Here is a 19,730-nt window from a genome sequence, read left to right as displayed (position 1 = left end):
TGTGCGTCACTCCCTCCCCTAACCTGCACCGAGCTTCACGAGAGATAAGCATTCTTTCGCAGACACTGCTGTTATGTGTTAGTACTCTCATGTGCATAAACAAACTACAGTGATTACTATTCCAAGTGCTGAATAGTGAAAATATTAATATTAGGTGCTTCAGAAAACTATTAACAGGGTCATCGTGATCCGTGCCATTTAGACAAACACACTTCGCTACAGCGGCTCTGCGTCTGCTGTTTACAATGGCACAGGGTGCGACGCAGCTTCAAAAGTGTGCCAAGAGCACGCTGACCTTGGCACAAAGAGACGATGTAAAAAGCAGCCCGCAAACCCTGATCCGTGTCTGTGGGAGGTGAACAGAAAAGCTGGAGAAATTCCACAGTTCAGCCTGGAAACGCCGTACCAGGGCCAAGAAGGACTAGAAGCTGGGAAGTGGCAGAGTGGAACGAGCTGGCTGACCCAGGGGCCCCCTACTGTGTCTCCTAGATTGAAGTCAGCACGGGTCGTTAAATTCTTCAGGAACGGGAGCTTTAAATGCCTGAAATGATCGTCTAGGTGGTATGCTGAGCAGCCCCGAGCCATACCCTGAGCTCGACTCCCATGTACAACCCATTAAAGACCACAGTCTAATCCAATCAATCCAATCTAACCAGCTACAGCACGGCACACACAGGAGGACATGTAGGGAGGAGGGCGTCAGCTTTCTTGGCCACTGGAGACATTTCCACGGTCACCTCCGCACAGATCTGTAGCCGTGCGACGGAGGAGGGAGAGACGACCTGACTTTGAAGCGACGTTCCAATTTAAAGACGTGCGGCTCTCTGCAACTTACTACACCATTTTTTTTCTCTAAGCGGGGAGGGCTTTATAGGAGTGTAACCAGTCTGATGACGATAAAGTGCACACAGATCAGTTTAAATTCTGCTAAATATGGTGGATTTATTGCTGTTAATGTGTGGGCCTCACCATATGTTTCAATTCAGACAAGAAGAGTACATACGGTTTACTAAAGGCGTGATTTAGGCCTATTATGTCAATAGGCAAATTGCTTTGAATAGTTTTCTGTTGTATTTCACCTGTACAAGTTAACGTGAGTCATGTTAGGAAGTAGTTTTCTTACTATCATTATTGTTCTAGGTGGGAAATTCGCAGGCAGACGAGACAGTACATTGAACACAAAACAAACCCTTTAACAAATAAGAAAAATACGTGCCTCAGACAAAACGGCAAAAATAACTCCTGATGGAAGGAGCTCAACTTCCCTGTGCGAGACGTGGTCGTGAGAATCGATGACGCTGGACTTCCACACTTCCTTTGCTATGGATGTCTGCCAGCTGTAGCCGTTGTGCACAGATAGCTATGAAGGTGATAGCTGCAGCAGGCTTCGCTGTCTGTTTGTATCGCAGGTATTCAGGTGACCAAACCAGGCCGCTACAGTTTCTGTAGCGTGTTTAAAATCCGCAGAGCGGCAGAGCGCCAGGTTGACATACTGATTGAGGGTGGGCTTTGTCATCTTTGGTTTTATGTTTCATTGATCGGGTTGAAAATGCAGAGGGGGTATTTACCAAGACCTTCATGCATTATTCCAGAGCGGGCCGGGAGCAAATTGATGCGGTAAACGGTGTAACGGTCCATTATACTCCCTGCCGTGTTTTCAAACTTGCATGTGAAAACAACGCCTGATCCAAACACAAAAAATGCAATAAACTTAAATTATATTATTTCATGTATCAAGCAATGGCTTGCAAGTGCAAAAGGTTTGCCACAATCGATGCTGTCGATACAGCCCCATTTATCAGAGTGTCCTGATTCTGCAATTCTGCAGCCTGGTGTTTCTTCATAGCTTTGCAGAGCTGACATTTGGCAGCACGTAACCCAAGACTGAAGTGCCTGAAAACCCCATAAGTGGCATTTTTCCTGGGTCACTCATCTGTGGAGCTGAAAACGCTGACCCTACAGATTCTAAGCAGTGCTGTGAACAGATTTCTCCCCTTTCATTCTGAAACCGTGCCAGACCTTAGTGGGTTTTCTCCAGTACATCGTGATCGATCCGACAGTTTATAGGACAGATTCGAATAAAATCACTCCATTCACGTGCTTTGGAAACTTCCTTCTGGAAGAGCTTCAGTCCTACACGTGTGTACTGGGAGTAGTGGATATACATGTCAAATTAAAATATTAAATGTGTGGATTAATATGGTAAACTTTTTTTTTCATTAAAGTTTTACAATCCCCGAGACTATTTAAGAGAACAAGAGTGGGATTGGGTGAATATGGAATAAGGAGAAAATGGATGGAATCAGTTTAAAATATCCTGCTTGATGCGCAGCTCATGTCACCAGTCAATCCAAGGCTAGAAAGCAGAGGCCCAAACAGCTTAATAAAGGATCAACTAAGGAACAGATACAAAGAAAGGAAGCACTTGCCAAAATGATTGGAAACGCACAGGTTAAAATGGATATTGCAAATACTAAGAGACTGAAAATAAAACCACAAAAGAGGCTTGTTTTGCCCCCCCCCCCCCAACAGCAAAAGAACAGTAAATGGACAAAAGAAAAATGCTTTGGAAGTGAAGATGGTCAACTTTTCAGAGGATAAAATAATATTGGAGGTGTTTGTTAGGACAGATTCAGTGGTGGCTGAGGAAAGGAGAGCCCGTGTTAATACTAACACGGACAGGCAGACGTCTTACAGATAACACGACTGCTTAGGACAAAGAAAACGCCAGGGCCTGATGGGTTTCAGCCTGTACTTAAGTAAACTTACTCATACAAATATTAGAACTCTTCCAACAGTCACTTAAGGCACGGATAATACCCTGTGGAAAAATCTCATGTAGTGCCCATCATTAAGAAGGTAACAACCGTGAACCACAATACCACAGACCAATACGTCTATACTGTATTATGTGACATGAGGGAATCACTGGTATGGCATTAACGTGCTAGGGGATAGTCAGAATGGATTTAGAAAAGGTTGGCCGTTCTAGAGGGTTCTGGACAAACAAAAGCAAAAAATGGGAATGGTACAAAAGAGTAATTAATTTTAATTTTTGGCAGACTTTTGCTACAATTCCTCATTAAATATAAAAAAAAAACAGTACAGAGCGGATGAAAGCTTTGACTGGAGTTGTATGAATGTTGGAGTACATCAATCTGTATCAAGCCGACTGCTCTTATTTACAGCAATCAGGATTCTGATATAGTAAGTGGTCAAGAGTTAAACAGGAGGAGTACAAAACACTGTAACAGATGCTTAGGATAGTCAAAAAGGCTCAACCTAGACCATGTGTCATCAATTTATCAGTGTTATTAATACAAAGGCACATAAAACATTGAGACAGTTAATAACACAAAGTTTTAATGTAATACTCGGATGTTAAAACTGTACAACACACCTCATTAAGGGCAGTGTACAATCTGATGATGTTTCAAAAAGCATTCAAATTCCTCTGGACGGGCTCCAGACAGGAACAACTAAGCACATTCCACAGCTCAAAGGAACGGCCTCCACGGACAGGCTATAAAAGGGAACCTTTGTAGTCGCGAACAGAGAAGGAAAGTACATTCAATCAAGACTGAGAAGGTGGCACTTTACACAAAGAGTGGCAGGAGTATGGAATAAGCCGTCGGGCCACGATATTCAAGTCGATACCCTGGCTTCTTTCAGGAAGTGGTTAAATGAGTGCCTCAGACCAACCAGCAATTTAACGAGCTAGATGACACCCCCTTGTCAGTGACCTTTCCTTATCATTCTAGCTATGATGGGGGGGGTACCATCAGAGTTCAGCACATTCAGTACTGTCAGTGTGCAGAACTGCTGATCACAGCAAGCAGGAACGCAGCTGCTCCAGATTCGACACCCTCTGGAGAAACGCCTCCCCTGCTCACATCCCAGCACCTCCGCGCCTCAGGGGGATCGGTCCAGAAAACTAATTCCACTTCATCTGGGACACCACCGAGCTAAAAAAAAAACTCCACTCACGGCCGCGGATAGCAGTGGCGTGGGTGTCGTGTGCTAAATTACTGGCAATTAAAAGACATCAGAGGGCACACAGGCTTCTTAAGGAGTGCCTGTGAGGCTGAATGCAGTCTGTGTGCCATGAGTAGCGCTGAAGGGGTTAAAAGAGGGAGCTGGTAGGGGCCCAGGGGGCCAATATCTCATTATCTGCCCAATTACTTTGACACAGAACGTGAAGTAGGTTTCCATTTTAACAGCTGCTTATTATCTCGGGGATCTGAGGGAATGGGAAGGCGACCTTTTTGCCATTCGGAGATGCGCACTGTCATACCCTCACTGCGCACCAGGTGGCAGCGCTCGGCTACACTGGCTCCCAGAAGTCCCGCTGTCCCAGTGATAGCGGATCAGCCAGAGAGGGCAGAAAAGCCGATGGCGGCGCTCTCTCTCTCTCCAGCTCTTAAGCACTAGCCCACAGTGCCTCCCTCCCTGCGCACGTGTGTAAGCAGCTCTTTTATCCAGCACCACGTCATAGCCGAGAGGTGGGGAGGAGTCCGGCACAAAGACCGCATTGTGCTGGAGATCAGGGGAGGACAAAGCCAGGGGCAAGAGGGAGAGACAGGGTGGGGCAGAGAGGGCACCAGGGGAATTCAAGGTGGGCAAGAGCTGAGAAAGCAGCAGATCGAGACACACAGCGCGAGGAGGGGTGGGGGCAGGTACTGTTCATCATTTCGGGGTTGGGAGGGGGTAACATGTGGGTCCTATTGCCCCAGTATAGTGACGTGGACACGATACTGTAAAAAGGCGCTGTCCTTCAGATGAAACGTAAAACCGAGGTCCTGACTCGCACGATTATTAAAAATCCCAAAGCATTTCTCAAGGAGTAGGGCTGTAACCCTGGCATCCTGGCCAAATTTCCTCCTAGCCTTTACCAATCACGGCCTCCTTATAATCCCCATTTATGAACTGGCTTCATCACTCTGTTCTCCCTACTGATAGCTGATGTGGAGGAGACAACTCATCATCCAGGTGGGCGCTGTATATTAGGAATAATGACCTACTGCTACAATGTTTTTACTTCAGCACAGAGGCTCACGAGGCCTGAACTTACCCCGGTTTAATCGCACTTAGGGTTATCTCCTGGCGATGCTGGCAGCCACGTAAAAATCTAGGCTGACTGAGGGGTAAATCAAGCATTCGGGGGTAAAGTTAATGGGGTAACAGCATTGTTGATAATGGGCATTCCAACCCACAACATTCTGAGTGTTGTCACTGGTCAAGCCCTAATAAGGATGAAACAGCTGTCCATGGCTGCTAACTTATCTTATACACGTGAAGCGGATTGAGTCATTTCATGATTCTGCCATTCACAGTACTGCGAGATGGCACAAGCTAGTTAATACTGATTACTATCATTGATCGTAACTTCCTGCTCTTAAACCAGCCTATGCATGAAAGGTGTTCTTTGGACTGCATCATAAACATCCACAAATATTCAGAGTGAAGACAAAAACCTCTGACCAGAGTACAGCATAAACTGTTCCCTGTCCGCTGTCAGGCAACACTGGGCACGGTGGGGAGGATCTTGGCTGGACCTCTAGGATGCGAGCATTCAGACAAAGTGCTTGTGTAACCAGCACAGCCCAAGAGATGGGAATTGTGAAAAGGAGTGTGAACACGAGCCGCTAATAAGACCGCCTTCAGAATATTAGCTGTGGTCGCCACACCTACAAAACATTACATAAGAGTTTGAGGAAGAACAATCACAATAATTCTTCAGCTCCAGTGCTTTATAACTGGCCTCCTTTGTAAATTGCTGCCATCACAACTGTGTACACGGGGAAAAAGGCAGAGGGATGCTTTAGAAACGACCCGTTTCCACACCGAGCAGCAGGGACAAGGGACACCCCAACAGGCAAAGCTGGTCGCAGCGACTGGCTGGCGCTGTCCCGAGGCTCAAGGATGTGAGAAACACGAACACGCCCAGCTCCGACACCCGACTCCCCACTTACCACCGGAGCGAGCCGGGACACCTGATCCCCCCGCCCCCGAGGAGGAAATCAGGAGATCCGGCTGCTCGCATAGCGGGAGCCGCGCCAGGAGGGGGTGAACGCTGCGCAGAGAAAGCGAGCGAGCCAGGCGGACTGCCACAGAAGATCCGTGAGCTGGCCTGGGCTAACCATCATCCTCCAGCTATATCTCACACACTGGGACACACACACACAAACACAACATAAACTGGAAGGCTACAGAACCCTAAACAGACAATACACACGAGCCAAATATTTGACCAAGATAAGAAACAGCAAAAAGAAACAGACCCTGAAGAAGTACAGGCTCAGTGACCACAGCCTGGCCATAGAAACTGGGCGACTCGGCAGACCTGGCTGCCCAGAGAGGACAGGCTGTGCTCCCACTGCCAGCAGGGAGAAATAGAGACAGAGGTGCACTTCCTACTGCACTGTGACAGATACTCTGGGATTAGAGAAACATTCTTCCTGAAATTCAGAAATCTAGTCCCAGAGTTCCCACACCTGCCAGGATCACAACACTTCCCAGTCCTACTGGGAGAGGGAGGAGGGAACTCAGTTGATCTGGCAGCCCAGTATGTGATCGCCTGTCACAGCCTTAGGAACAGTGAGTCTGTCTCCCAATAATCCTCAATATGTTTATATGTAAATATCTTATGATTGTGTCTTTATTGTAAATGTCTGTAATATGTCTGTTGATTTTTTTTTCCTTTTACTTTTTGTTTTGTTCCATGTTAATTTTATTATTTTTATTTGCTTTGGCAACACTGATTGTACCTGTCGGTCATGCTAATAAAGCACCTTGAATTGAATTGAGAGAGAGAGGTAGAGGCGTCCACACCCTTAGCCGCATCTAGCCATGACAGAAACGCTTGCTAAAGTAGATTTGAACTGTGCTGGAGAAGGGGTGCGATCCTGTCCTCTGCTCCCTTCTCCACAGTGGCAGGTCACAGCGGCTAGGAGACCAAACAGGTTGTCAGGACATCGATATCGGCCTACAGACCTGCTGGCTTCCCCCTGAACTACATTCCAATTTCAAACAGATTTATTGGCATGGACGATGGATAATGCATTTGTTGGCCTACAAACTAGGTTTCTATTTTTTCCTGGAAATACCGCATCTACATATAGTATAACAAAGCTCCATGTTACTGAGAAGTTCAGGTCTCTGCCCTGGTGTCCTGTTGCTCTCATTCACATCAGCCAAATCCTTGGCTGAACTGTAACGCAATTATTAACTCGCTTATTTCGTCACTGCTTTATTCTAGCTCTGAAAGCCACGAGCAGCACACGAGCTCTCAGTTGGTGGGCAGTTGGGTGACGAGGAGCACTAATCTGACAGCACCCCCCCCCCCCCCCCCACTCCACTGGACACCGCCCAGCAAGAGGGGCCCAGTAAGGTCCAGTCCAAGGCCGGGGCGTGGGGTGCAGACCGGCTCACTGCTGATCACATGTAGAGAGAGCAGTATCCAGCCTGAGCAAATTTCAGCCCAGCAGAAATGGAGTGGTCACAGGTGGAGCCTAATCACAACATAGAGCACAGCTCCCCTCCGGGGACGCCTGGCGACGCCGCCAGTCACTCCGAAGACAAAACGGGCTCAGGAAGGCCGACTTCGCCCCAGATGTCACCCCAGATGCCCGGCAGCCCCCCTGTGCCCTGTCTAAATTAATTAAACACAACGTTGATTACTCGCACACTAATGTCCAACAGCTGGTCTCAAGAAGTACAGGGGCGTGAGGGCTCCTGTTGCCTCTCACCGTGTGCATGTTAACACCAAGTCTAATTGCAGGAATTAGCACAGAACAGAGGGCCCCAGGCATGAGGTGATGCTCTAGGGCTGAGAGCTCGTAGGGGGGGTGTCAGGATGGTTCTACTGATCGGTCTTGTCCAGTCCAGTGAGCCAAAACCACAGCGCAGGCCGGAATACATCACAGGCTCAGTGGCGTGCCGGGGACACAGAGGGGAAGGGGGAGAAAGGGCGCAAGGAGAGCTGCCCAGATCGTTTAACACTCAGCTTCATGGGGAGCTGACAAAGTCTTTCCTGCTGCACTAGGAAGGTGCTGGGAGACATTTTTCCCTGGTTGCCTCTCAGAAGTCCATCTCAGAAGTTAAAAGTTTTTATTTCATGACCATGGGAGCGAAACACACAGAGGTGCTCGGTGTACTTTTCTCTAGGACAGTTAACTAAAACAGTCCTTAAATATTTTTCTGTTATCTGTCACGCTTTCCTAAGCTCACAAGATTGGCAGTGTTCCAAAATCACAGACATTCTCCTACCTCCCTTTTTGCTAAAGAGCCCTTCTTCTAATACAATTGGTCACTTAGGTTCGTAACATGCATTCCTTTATAACAGTATAGAATTACATAGCAGCCCTTTTGTCCAGCATTCTTCCCATCCAGTTCAAACCAATTCTGAATGTTCACCTTAGAAAATATTGCATCTCCTGAAGGAAAAGTGTGTACAAAGTTCACACAGACCCCCACAACAAAGGACTTCACGTTGAACGTCAACCAGTTCACCTCCTAACAGGTAAGGAATGTGTTCATAGCACAGCTACAGTGGCAGTCTCCAGAACCATGCTGTCCAACAAAAAACACACCCACAAAAATTAATTTCCCCTCCTGGTGCAGTTAGTGTTGCCCCAGTCCTCCCCAAGTTCTTCAGTGCGGCACGGGCCGCACTCAGTTAAAGTTAAAAAATTAAAACAGAAATTGTATATACAGAAATGTTTTTCCACACGATGGAAGGGGGCTGAGGAGGTTGGCAGCCGCCAACCCAACACAAAACTCTTCCCACCTGCCCCTCCTGCCCCTCAGTCCACAAGAAGCAGGGGAGGCGCACTGAGACTTCCTGTGTTCGTCAGGACCGTGCTTCCCATCAAGAGCTGCGATAACGAGGAACGCCAGTCCAACCACGGACCCTCCCAAAGCAAGAGGCACATTCCCCTGAATCTGGGCTTCGATGAGATAAGTAGCAGCTTGGCAGACAGCTTTGTGACTCAGTTACTTTTCCTTTCAGTCCCGCTCTCTCCGTCTCACTTCCCTAAATTAATCCGGGTATGACGAGCTAAGAGAGCTGTGCAGATTACAGGAACTAGACAAGAATAAAGAACAACATCCCCCAGCAGCTTCTGAAAATACACATCAGGGGAGCAGCTTTGCTGTATGTTATCCTTCTGGCTGGCCTATGCAGCAACTCTACAGAGCGAGCAAGCGAGCAAGCTCACCTGACAGCACAGGCGCAATCTGAGGTTTAGACAGCCCTCTCACCCCGTGCCAGTTCTGCAGAGTCCATCTTCTGCTTCTAATAATAATAATAATAAGAATTGCTTACACTTATGTAGCACTCTGGACACTCCACTCAAAGCACTTTACAGGTAACGGGGACTCTCCTCCACCACCACCAATGTGCAGCATCCACCTGGATGACCTACTGACCTAATGCACTGCTACAGCATTGAGAGAAAGACAAGCTTCTCTCAAGACACTGAGAGGCAGAAACCAGAATGCAGCAGTTCTCCAAACACATTTTAAAGAGCATGCTTCTACATCCTCAGATCCTGGGCCTCACTGCAGGATTCGACACGACCTCTATCCGGAGAACATGTCAAATTCAACAACTCTCGCTGCCTTTTCTGTCCTAGAGGGTGTCAAATTATACGACTAGGAATCACAGGGGGGTGACTAATCACGCGATTCTCTCACGACTTTTCATCACCGTTCCAAATCTCGCAGTGCACCGCGAAAAGTACCGTGAGGTTGCCTCGTTTTGGCAGCCAATCAACGTGGAGCGCACCAAAAATAAGAGGAGGAGCACCGCACGAAAGTACACAACAAACACGAAACGACATCTGTGCCGGCTCCACAGTTCGACGAGCCCTCTCCTCCATTTGCACAGTCCACAACACTCGCTTTCCTTCTTTCCTTGCAGCTGCATTGTACGCAGTGCGCTTCCAGTTGAGCGCCCATCGGCTGCTGACTGTCACAGACACAAGAGCCCACCCCTATGACTGGCGACTCGCTACGAGAAAACCAGACCCGTTTTGACTTTGTCGTAGCGAGTCGCAGAGAGCCGTACGGGCTGTTTAAGAGCGCTGTGACTGAGTCGCCGGGGTATGGCACTACATAACTGACGGTAACGGGCGCGCTGCCACTCTCTACAACTCGCTGTGATTTTCTAACGATTACGTGAATGAAGGCTACGACAGAAAATCATAGGAAAAGTCTGTAGTGCGACGCCGGTATTAAGACCCCTTGTATAGTGCTTCTGTACTACGACAAGTTGCATCAGAGTCGTCGTCTGGCAGCAAGTAACCACTCTCCTCCTGACCCAGTGACCCTCTGACCCTCAGCGGGGAGGGGGAAAGGGGCTTCACAGCTGCCAAGGAGGGTCCTCTGCTACAGCCTGCCAGAACATATGGAGCCCAGGTTCAGGGTATGGACTAAAGGAGGTTGTGGGCATTAAGATAAAACAAGAGGAAACCACAGCACACACGCACTACAGCTTCAGTCTGACATCAGAGCTTGGTTCTGCGCCCAGCTGGCTCAAGAGAAGTGTGGGTACACTCGAATGGCCTTGCCAGAGGCTCTTACTGCCCAACCTCCCCCCAGACCAACTTGCAGTCACCATCAACGAACATCCAAACTATTCACCGTGTGCATCTTCACCATGCAACAAGGGGCCACTTGGCACCACTCGGCTCTAGCCTGTGAGTACGCTCTTCAGTACCACTGGTCGTTGAAAGCAGAAGGGGTACATGGTGCTCGTTCTGCTCTTCACTCAATCAAGTAGATCCTCAACTGGTAAAACTCCCCCATATTTGCAGCTCCCCACCTGCACCGCTGAAGACTCAAAGATGCTAACTGATGCCATAGGTCAGAGGCTCTGTAGGGCCTGGGCTGGTGCTGTGCTATTTCTTGCTTCCTCTAGGCCACTGCATTCCTTATTCTTCACCACTTTAATAAGGACAATGGGGTTCAGAAAGAAAGGTACACAGGCTCACTGCCAGGAAATGCTCAGTCCCAGGTCCAGATCTTCACCCAATGATATACACAGTGTTGAACCCACTGCCAGTGACTGACCGCAGTTCTGAAATGCCAAGCTAAGGCTGCGCACAATTTATCACCACTCTACAGAAAAAAAAATAACGCCACACTGCTCCAGAAAAAGTCCGGAGGAAAGCAACCACATGCGTTCTTGGGCTTTAAGAGACGTGCTATGCTGACAGGCTAAAAAAAAAGCCTCTTTTATCAGAAAAAGACGACAAAGAGAAGACCTGCGACAAGTCCTCTGAATATAATTATTGACTGCCCCAATCATTACACGTGCTGTGGGGTTGAAACAACAAATTCAGTGACTTACTAGCAAAAGGCATGTTTCCCACATGGTGTAAACAAGATGGATTCACCCCAGGGTGGCACTGTGGTGCAGTGGTTAGCATTGCAGCCTTGCAGCACTGGGGCCCTAGGTACAAGTCTGGATCAAGGTTGCTATCTGTGTGGAGTTTGCATGCCCTCCCCATGTTCATGTGGGTTTCCTGTGGGCGCTCTAGTTTCCTCCCACAAGCCAAAAACATGACTGTAGTTTTTTCAGCTTCTGGGAAAACCGGCCCTGGTGTGTCTGGTTCTGTCTGCCCTGTGATGGACTGGCATCCTGTACAGGGCTTATCCTGCCTTACCCTCTTTGCTTGCCAGGATAGCCTCTGCCTCCCCCTCAACCCTGAATTGGAAGAATTGGCAAGAAAATGGGTGGATGGATGCGTTCCACCACTACAGTGCCCGTTTACAAGGACACAAAAATTCCTGTGGAGAATCCCAGTATTTCATCAGCGCTACACCATCCAATGCCTCAACAAAATGCTTTTTCTGTAGAGTCTTACTGAAGGCCTATTAATGGGAGATAAACTGACAACAGTTAACAGCTTTTTAATTAATAAAGAAACCGTGGGAGCTCAACATCTGTTCATAGCCATCTATTTAGCATCCCGATAAAAAAAAAAAGAAACTAGTCACTGTCTCCAGCCGACACAGCTGTCTGGGGCAGGGGAACACCTCTTCCCAGGAAAAGCCAACGCTTGGAAAATATCTGTGCGGAACTTTTCAGGAGTTATGGGCTCTTCTTCTTGTATAACAAGGGCACAATTCATGAAAACTGTACTGTTCCGTTTACAAGAGCCGGCAAGAATTTCCTGGTAAACTCTCGGACGAGATCTGCCGTTCCACTCTGAAAACAAAACGGCACTCCTAGTCTCGGAGTCTCCCCCACCCTGGACTGCACATCAGCACCAAAAACAAGTTTTCCACACCCTGCTGGGAGTGGAATGGGACACAAAGCAGCACGTCTACTCGAGCCTTACAGCACACTCGTGGAACAATACAGCAGCAGGAGGGCAAACACTGAACAAAGACACACTCCCAGCTGCCAGCCTGCGACATTTACACAGCTGCTGGGGAGAGGAGAGCGCTTCTGGATGCTTGGAGGAACCCAGAGAACATCTAGGCTCCGCACCGCACACTGTCACTAGGGGCTGATGGCACCTTGGATTCATGGGAGTCAGGAACGCGCCAGCTCAGCTACACGGCGGAAGCCGATCCCAGACTGGGACAACCACCAATTCTGGGATTAATCAACTGAACAACCAAGGCAGGAGCTGAACACACTGTGCTCTTAACATCTGCGTGCACACGCACTACACCAGTAAATACACCTGCAGACGCCTCTCGATTTCACAAAAGCAGCCCACAGTGTACCCCTGGAATATAACCGCAGACTTCTACGACCCCACCCTGGTCTTTCCTCGACTGGCACATCCTTAGGCTCCGGCTATTGCTGAGCAACCTAGCCCCCTGAGCGCACGGCCCTCTTCCACCTTCTCCTCCTCCCCGTTTCCTGGCCCACGTGACCCACCTGCAGCCTGGGAGGCAGAGCGCGTGCCTCGGCTCCCCTCGGCTTCACGCTTCACATGAAAAGCGGCCAAGAGGACAAAAAACAAACACAACGCTGACATTTCTTCGGTTCTTGCTCTCGCCAATCACAGAGTGAGCTCTGAAATCCTCCACGTTGGACGTCTTGAGATCTTCTTCAATGAAGAGCAAGATGGGCGTTCAGAGGTGGCAGAGGACAGATTTGAGGGAAAAGTAGCGACTGAAGGGGCAACAGCTTACCTCCACGCCGTCCCACACTGTCCACGCACCTGCTGGCATGATTTTTCATTTGGGCTACCTCTCCCTACCGAGGGGGCGGGGGGTAGCACACCACTGACCGCTGGCCTCGGCCACTACTCCTGGAGTGACATCCAGAATGAAAAGAGACTGTTCTGCCAGTCGCCGACCGAGGGGGGGGCACACCCAGAGGGTGGAAGTCTCAGATGTCCGCTGGCAGGAAAGCGATAAGAATCAGCCGGCGGTGAAGCTAAGCCCGTCTCGACAGGGCGTGCCCAGCATTGGTCTGCGCAAGCTTTGGTCTCATGCCCATCCTCCCAAGTTGAGGCGAGTGGGGGGGGGGGGGGGGGTGGGGGGGCTGCGCCGACGTGCTTCTTTCACCTCGTGCGGATGAGGATTTTGGGGAAAGGAGCAGCTGGGCCAGGCCTAAGTCCTGGGACCCCACCTCCATCCAGCAGGGCCTCCGCGTGGTCAGGCAAGGAGAGAGGAGAGGCACAGCGCTGATCAGGCACAACTCTAACCTGCCTCTAACCTTATGCTACATGAGTTTGGCGGTGCGGTAGCTCTGTGGCTAAGGAGCTGCGCCTGTGGCTGGAGGTTTAAAGACTTTAAAAAAATTACATGGACTTTTAAGCCGCCACACTCCACCTTAATTAAAAGGATGTTGACAAAGATGAAAATCTGTGCACTTGGGAGCTAATGAAAATGTACTTCCCTCACAAATCCCTAAATTACAGCCACCTCACATTCTCCGGGTCTCTGTGTTTTAATCTCAGGGGCCTGAGGTGACCACTTGGCAGTTTTTAACGTGGCCACGCAGAGCGCACACGATTCTCAAAGCCCCAGTCGGGCCACAGGGTAGTGCTTTTTTGTAACTGCCGCGTCACTCGCAGAATAAAAACAGACCCCGACGCCCGGACAGGAATGTGAACTCCCTCATCAACACCACCGTGCCCGACACCCTTTTTCAGGGACGGACGGCTAATTATAGCCCCAAGAACTCCACAACGCAGTGCGGGCAGTCCCCGGCAAGCCGGGGCTAATGAGCGAGGGGTGAGAGGGAGGGCAGAGCGATGGCCGAAAAATCACACCCCAGCCTCTGAGCACAGCCCTCACCAGAATGGAATTCAGACGCCCAGAATTCAGAGCTCAAAGTAGAACATTTCTCTGTAGCCTCTGCTGCTGTGTGCCTGAGATACGGTAGTAGAAGGACGCAGGCTACACTGGAAATGACCTGCGTTACAAGAAACCTATGGAGCTGCATGGCTCAGTCACACACCGGCTCTGCAGAGCTCTGCATGACTCCGCTGGACCGGCTGCATGTGGAAAAAGCTGGAACTAACAGGCTTTCCGGGTGTGTGGAGGGAGGCCCTGTGGTAAGGCGATTTCTACAGAACCGAGGCTCTCAGTCCCGGTCCTCAGAGACCCCTGTATCCCCGATTTGTCGGCATGAGGTGTGACCAATTACTGAAACGGAAGGAAAACGCTGTGTGACGATGCCTGAACCAGTCCCATCGACACATCGCTTTGTCATGAACGGACCAGGTCACATACCGAGAGCTGTTTAGCCACAAATAAAGGATGAATTCCTTAATTTGCAAGCTGAAAAGAGACTGCAAGCTGTAGCAAAGAATGGACTGAAGAAAGTCTGAACAGGCTGGGAGATTAGTACCAGGCACTGGATCAGGTCCAGCTGCAATGACGCTGCTGCAGGAGTTATCTGGGGTTTTATGACAAGACGCATACAGGGCTCTCCCACTGCCTTCTATCGTTTCTCTCAACTGCACTCCTTGCTGGCTTAATCACAGGGGATGAACAGCAGTCTCCCAGCCATTATCCTTTCAAAAAGGTTCTTGGCATCGTGACCCGTCAGGTCCACACACCTTCTCTAAAACACAGGACAGAGGGTTCACATAAAATGGACAAAGATATCAAACTGCATTAATGCTCACATAAAACAGAAAGCTTTATTAATAAGACAACCCACATACACTAGCAGCAAACCATGTAATGACAATCTGAACTCAAGTCAAGGCTCTGCTTAACACTGCTTTATGTCATGTACTGGACATTGAAACAAGATTAAACCTGTGCATACTACAGGTGGTGTAATTATGCATAAAAGATCTGCTTAATCAGTGTACTATAAATCAAGACTGCTGGGATACCACATAAGCTGATATCACCCCCGTGAACCATAGTTTTTTAATTCAAAAGGTAAATATTCTTGAAAAGTATGCCATTTAGTGAGAAGTATTTATTTTTTACTCAAGACGGACAGGAATCCTACAGGGGCTCCTGTATGACATTCTGTAGCGACCTACAATGTGATTGTGGATGGGACACTGCAAGATCTTACAGAATCCTAAAAGATCCTTAAAGACCTATAAGATCCTTATAGATCGGAGCCAGATTTTCATCTTGGAAACTTGTTTGATGAGAACAGAAAATGGTGTGGACCACATATGGGAAATGGGGTGCACGCCACACATACAATATTACTTTATGCAATAAACATCATAAACAAATAATTATCAATACTAAAAAAAAACAAGCACACAAATAGAAACTGTCCAAAAATTAAGCAACAGATCCTGCAATTAACATTTTAAATGTGATTTTTAAAGCAAAACCTGCTGTCAAGAGTTTTAAAGGATAACTTCAAAAATGGCAATACTCAGACACTTGTTTGAACAGGACAAAGAGCAGTTCCTCCAAGCCATGCCTGAATTATAAAAAAAACCATAAGACTGGAGATCATGCATGAACCTGAACCAGGGAGTGTACACTGATGAGTATAGAACCGCACAATCTCTCTGCTGGAATGCAGATACTGGTGTGACATGACTCCTGATAGAAAACAAAAGATAAAGAATTGAAAAAATAAACTTGAAAGGAGTACCTTGCAATGTCATTATAGAAATAAACCACAAGGCCAGGGTGCGCACAGCTGGACCGCTGCTCAAGCCCCCCATTTCGCTGCCTCCGACAGCTGTGCACAGCTGGACCGCTGCTCAAGCCCCCCATTTCGCTGCCTCCGACAGCCGCGCACAGCTGGACCGCTGCTCAAGCCCCCCATTTCGCTGCCTCCGACAGCTGCGCACAACTGGACCGCTGCTCAAACATCCATTTAATTGTAAATAATATAACCGCATACCTTGCCTGTAGCTAAAATGTCATGCCTTAACCCCAAGAAAATACCCTTGTAACCTCTCCAAACAATTCTAACAGAATTGTGTTCTGATCAGGACCTTACTCACTCATCTGTTATTGAACAGGCTCAATCTAGCCATTTAAGTGTTGCAAGGGGGTAGACAGTAAGGACTGTACAGCAAGATATTTCGGATCAATATTCAATTTTCCAGCTCGCAGCAACAATCCTACTGTAGCTACCTTAAAATTAGAGTGAATTTTAAAGTATTGTATATAGGATACATATATTCCCATAGCATATAAACTGAGCATTAGAAGGAAATTGCATATGTATGCATGCTTTTCAGAAAATTCTGGATCTGGTTTTAAATTTTGCTTAAATGCTTTCAACGCGGTTTTCATTGATTTCAACTTTTTTTGTTTTGCGACACAGAAGTGACTCTGTTGCGTTAACACTAGCACCTCTATAACAAGAAAGCCGACAGGGTGACGAGGCGATTTAACTTGTTCAATGTCAAGCTTTGTGCAAATCGAGAACGGGAAAACCACATGGGGACCAATGTGCTCCACACTGCCAGGAGGACAGGAACACAAAGAAAACAGGACGCTGGAAACGGCCCTAAATCAGCACACCATCAACTCACCGTTCAGTTGTGCCCCCTTTAACAATGAAGCCAGGTTAAGTGCAGATTACTCTGATTGACGTAAATGTGCAGAATGACTAGCAAATTGGATGGGAGACCTCCTGGGAAAAACTAAGGTTGCTGCTGGAAGAGGTCTTAGTGTGGCCAGCAGGGGGCGCTCACCCTGCGGTCTGTGTGGGTTCTAATGCCCCAGTATAGTGACGGGGATGAGATGTAAAACCGAGGTCCTGACTCTCTGTGATCATTAAAAATCCCAGGGCGTTTCTCGAAAAGAGTAGGGGTGTAACCATGGCGCCCTGGCCAAATTTCCCATTGGCCCTTACCAATCATGGTCTTCTAATAATCCCCATCTATGAATTGGGTTCATTACTCTGCTCTCCTCCCCAGTAATAGCTGATGTGAGGTGAGCGTTCTGGCGCACTATGGCTGCCGTCGCATCATCCAGGTGGATGCTGCACATTAGTGGTGGTGGAGGGGAGTCCCCATTACCTGTAAAGCTCTTTGAGTGGAGTGTCCAGAAAAGCTCTATATAAGTGTAACCAATTATTATTATTATATAAAACAAACTGACGGGGAGGTCCAGCTCTGTTGGGTCTGGGTAGATTGGTACTTTAAGAAAGTACATAGTGATTGATAGCAACCTAGTGTAACCACACAGCACTGACTGATCAAACCCTCAGCCTTACTCGCTGCTCTTGTTATGGGCTCATCTCCATTAGATTAACCACGCAGCTCATGAAACAATGATTTTCTTGTGAGGGAAGAAGATGATGGTGATCTTACAGATAACCTACCTGCTGACTTGAGCCCCTTGAGACGGGCTGGGACAAAGCACAAAGCTGGCACATGCTTGTTCAAACTCTACAGCTGTGGCAGGGGGGGATCTGCCCTGTACATTACAGCATCAGTAACCCCTCAGCACCCCTTTGGGTGACACATCTTACCTGGCCTAAGGATTGTATCGTACACGTCTGCTTAAGAAGAGATACCATCTACAAAAAACTTTTTTTTTTGGGGGGGGGGGATTATCTCAAACCATAAAGGATGTGTTGATTGTGATGCTTGATGCTTGATGTCTTGCATTGAATTCTAGATGATCATCACAACTGTGGTCACAAATTTGGGTTATGTATAGCTTCCTCTGGGTACTCCGGTTTCCTCTCGTAGTCCAGAGACGTACTGGTAGGTTAATTGACCCTGGTGTGTGTGTCTGTCTGCCCTGTGATGGACAGCCCATCCATGGTGTCCAGCTTTGCACCTGTTGTTTGCAGGCTCTGGCTCCCCGTGACCCGCAATTGGATTAGGCGGTTAGAAAATGGATGGAGACGTATAGCTGGAGGGATCTGGGTAAGCCTCACGCACACAGTACAGTACCATAGCAGTGTCCTCACCCTGCGACAGGACACCCCTCACCCCAACATTCTCGTTTTGGCAGATAACTACCGTGCGTCATCTTAAGACAGTATATAAGAGAAGATCACTTTATTGGCCATATACAATATCTTGCATTAGGAATTTGTCTTTTTGCATAACCCAACTTGCTCTCCATGAGACACACAGGCATGCAGATGGGGAGAGAGAAGCTTGAGGTCAGAGTGCGGGGTAAGCCATTTATACAGCACCCATGGAGCAGTCGGGGTTAAGGGCCTTGTTAAGGGCCCAACAGATTAGGATTCCTCTGCCGACTGCGGGATTTGAACCAGCAACCTTCCACCCACAGACGCAGATCCTTAGCCACAGAGCCACTGCATCGCCTATATAAGGGATGGGCATCTCTAGTGCTCATGAGCACCTGGGTGCTCCAACTTCGCACTGGTACACCCATTATTCTGATATGAAGTCAAACCACCTTCTGTCTAGCAATTCACTTGCCCGCAAAAAGTGTAAATCTCTGGCACATCAGGACTGCAATTGACCATCCCTGGTACTACTTAAAATAAAAACTCCCCGGAAGAGCACCATAGGGATCTTCAGTGGGGTTGCCATGACAGCAGCGGGGATGCTGTGAGCCGGAGGGTGGGGGGGTGAGATGGGTCAGGCACAGGCTGAGAAGTGAGAGAGGGAGAACAGCAGCTTGTTACATCTTCAGCACTAAGCCACGGCAAAATATAGCTGGTTTCTACAGACACCAGCTATAAATTCCTGCTGCTCTGCTAAAGGCATCCTGACCTTTGTTAGACAAAGCACTGCATTTGTGTTAGGGGGGGGGGGTGTACTGTTAGACAAAATAGCTGTGAACCCACAAGAAGTGTACATATCCTCTGCTTGTTTAATGTCAAACAAAACCTTTACACCAAAAAGGTTCTCCTGACTTCACTGGCGAATCAGCAGTGGGGTACACACTGCTCATCTGCAGGGGACCCAACTAGTGGCGTTGGTTTACCTAATGAAAGTGATAAAATTATATAGTATTGTTTCTTCACATTTTTTCTTCTGTTCAGGATTGTTTAATTAAAGTGGGTTTAAATGCTTACCCGACATCCTCACAGAACTTCACGTTTGGAGAAAAAACAAACATGTATCCTCAAGCATTTGCAAGACCGCACGAGCACAGACAAACGTCGAGTAATAAAAACGAGATTAAGGACTCCTTTGGTGCTAAATGTTTAATCCCTGTTGGGTGTTTTACCACAGAGATTCAATTAAATTGAAGGCCTGTCTATACTCTGCCCTGTCCATGACTGCGCTGCTCTAAATCATTCAGCTACGATATTAAGGCGTTTCCACATGGCCACCCATCACGGAGGGAATGACATCTTCCACAGAGCGCCATCTGTCCCG

The 19,730-nt window shown here is 48.2% G+C and overlaps 1 protein-coding gene and 1 long non-coding RNA gene across 4 annotated transcripts in view; one reads left to right on the top strand and one right to left on the bottom strand.

The window, feature by feature from the left end:
• LOC148676507 (uncharacterized) overlaps nt 1–19,730 on the top strand; it is a 77,861-nt gene that overhangs the window by 17,227 nt on the left and 40,904 nt on the right. The gene's annotated exons all lie outside the window — the stretch shown is intronic.
• LOC148676510 (amyloid-beta precursor protein-like) overlaps nt 1–19,730 on the bottom strand; it is a 36,844-nt gene that overhangs the window by 15,096 nt on the left and 2,018 nt on the right. The gene's annotated exons all lie outside the window — the stretch shown is intronic.

The sequence above is a fragment of the Lepisosteus platostomus genome, chromosome 2 (assembly GCF_059453375.1).
Source record: "Lepisosteus platostomus isolate fLepPlt1 chromosome 2, fLepPlt1.hap1, whole genome shotgun sequence".
Taxonomy (NCBI): Eukaryota; Metazoa; Chordata; class Actinopteri; order Semionotiformes; family Lepisosteidae; genus Lepisosteus; species Lepisosteus platostomus.
This window is presented reverse-complemented; position numbering and strand designations above follow the sequence as displayed.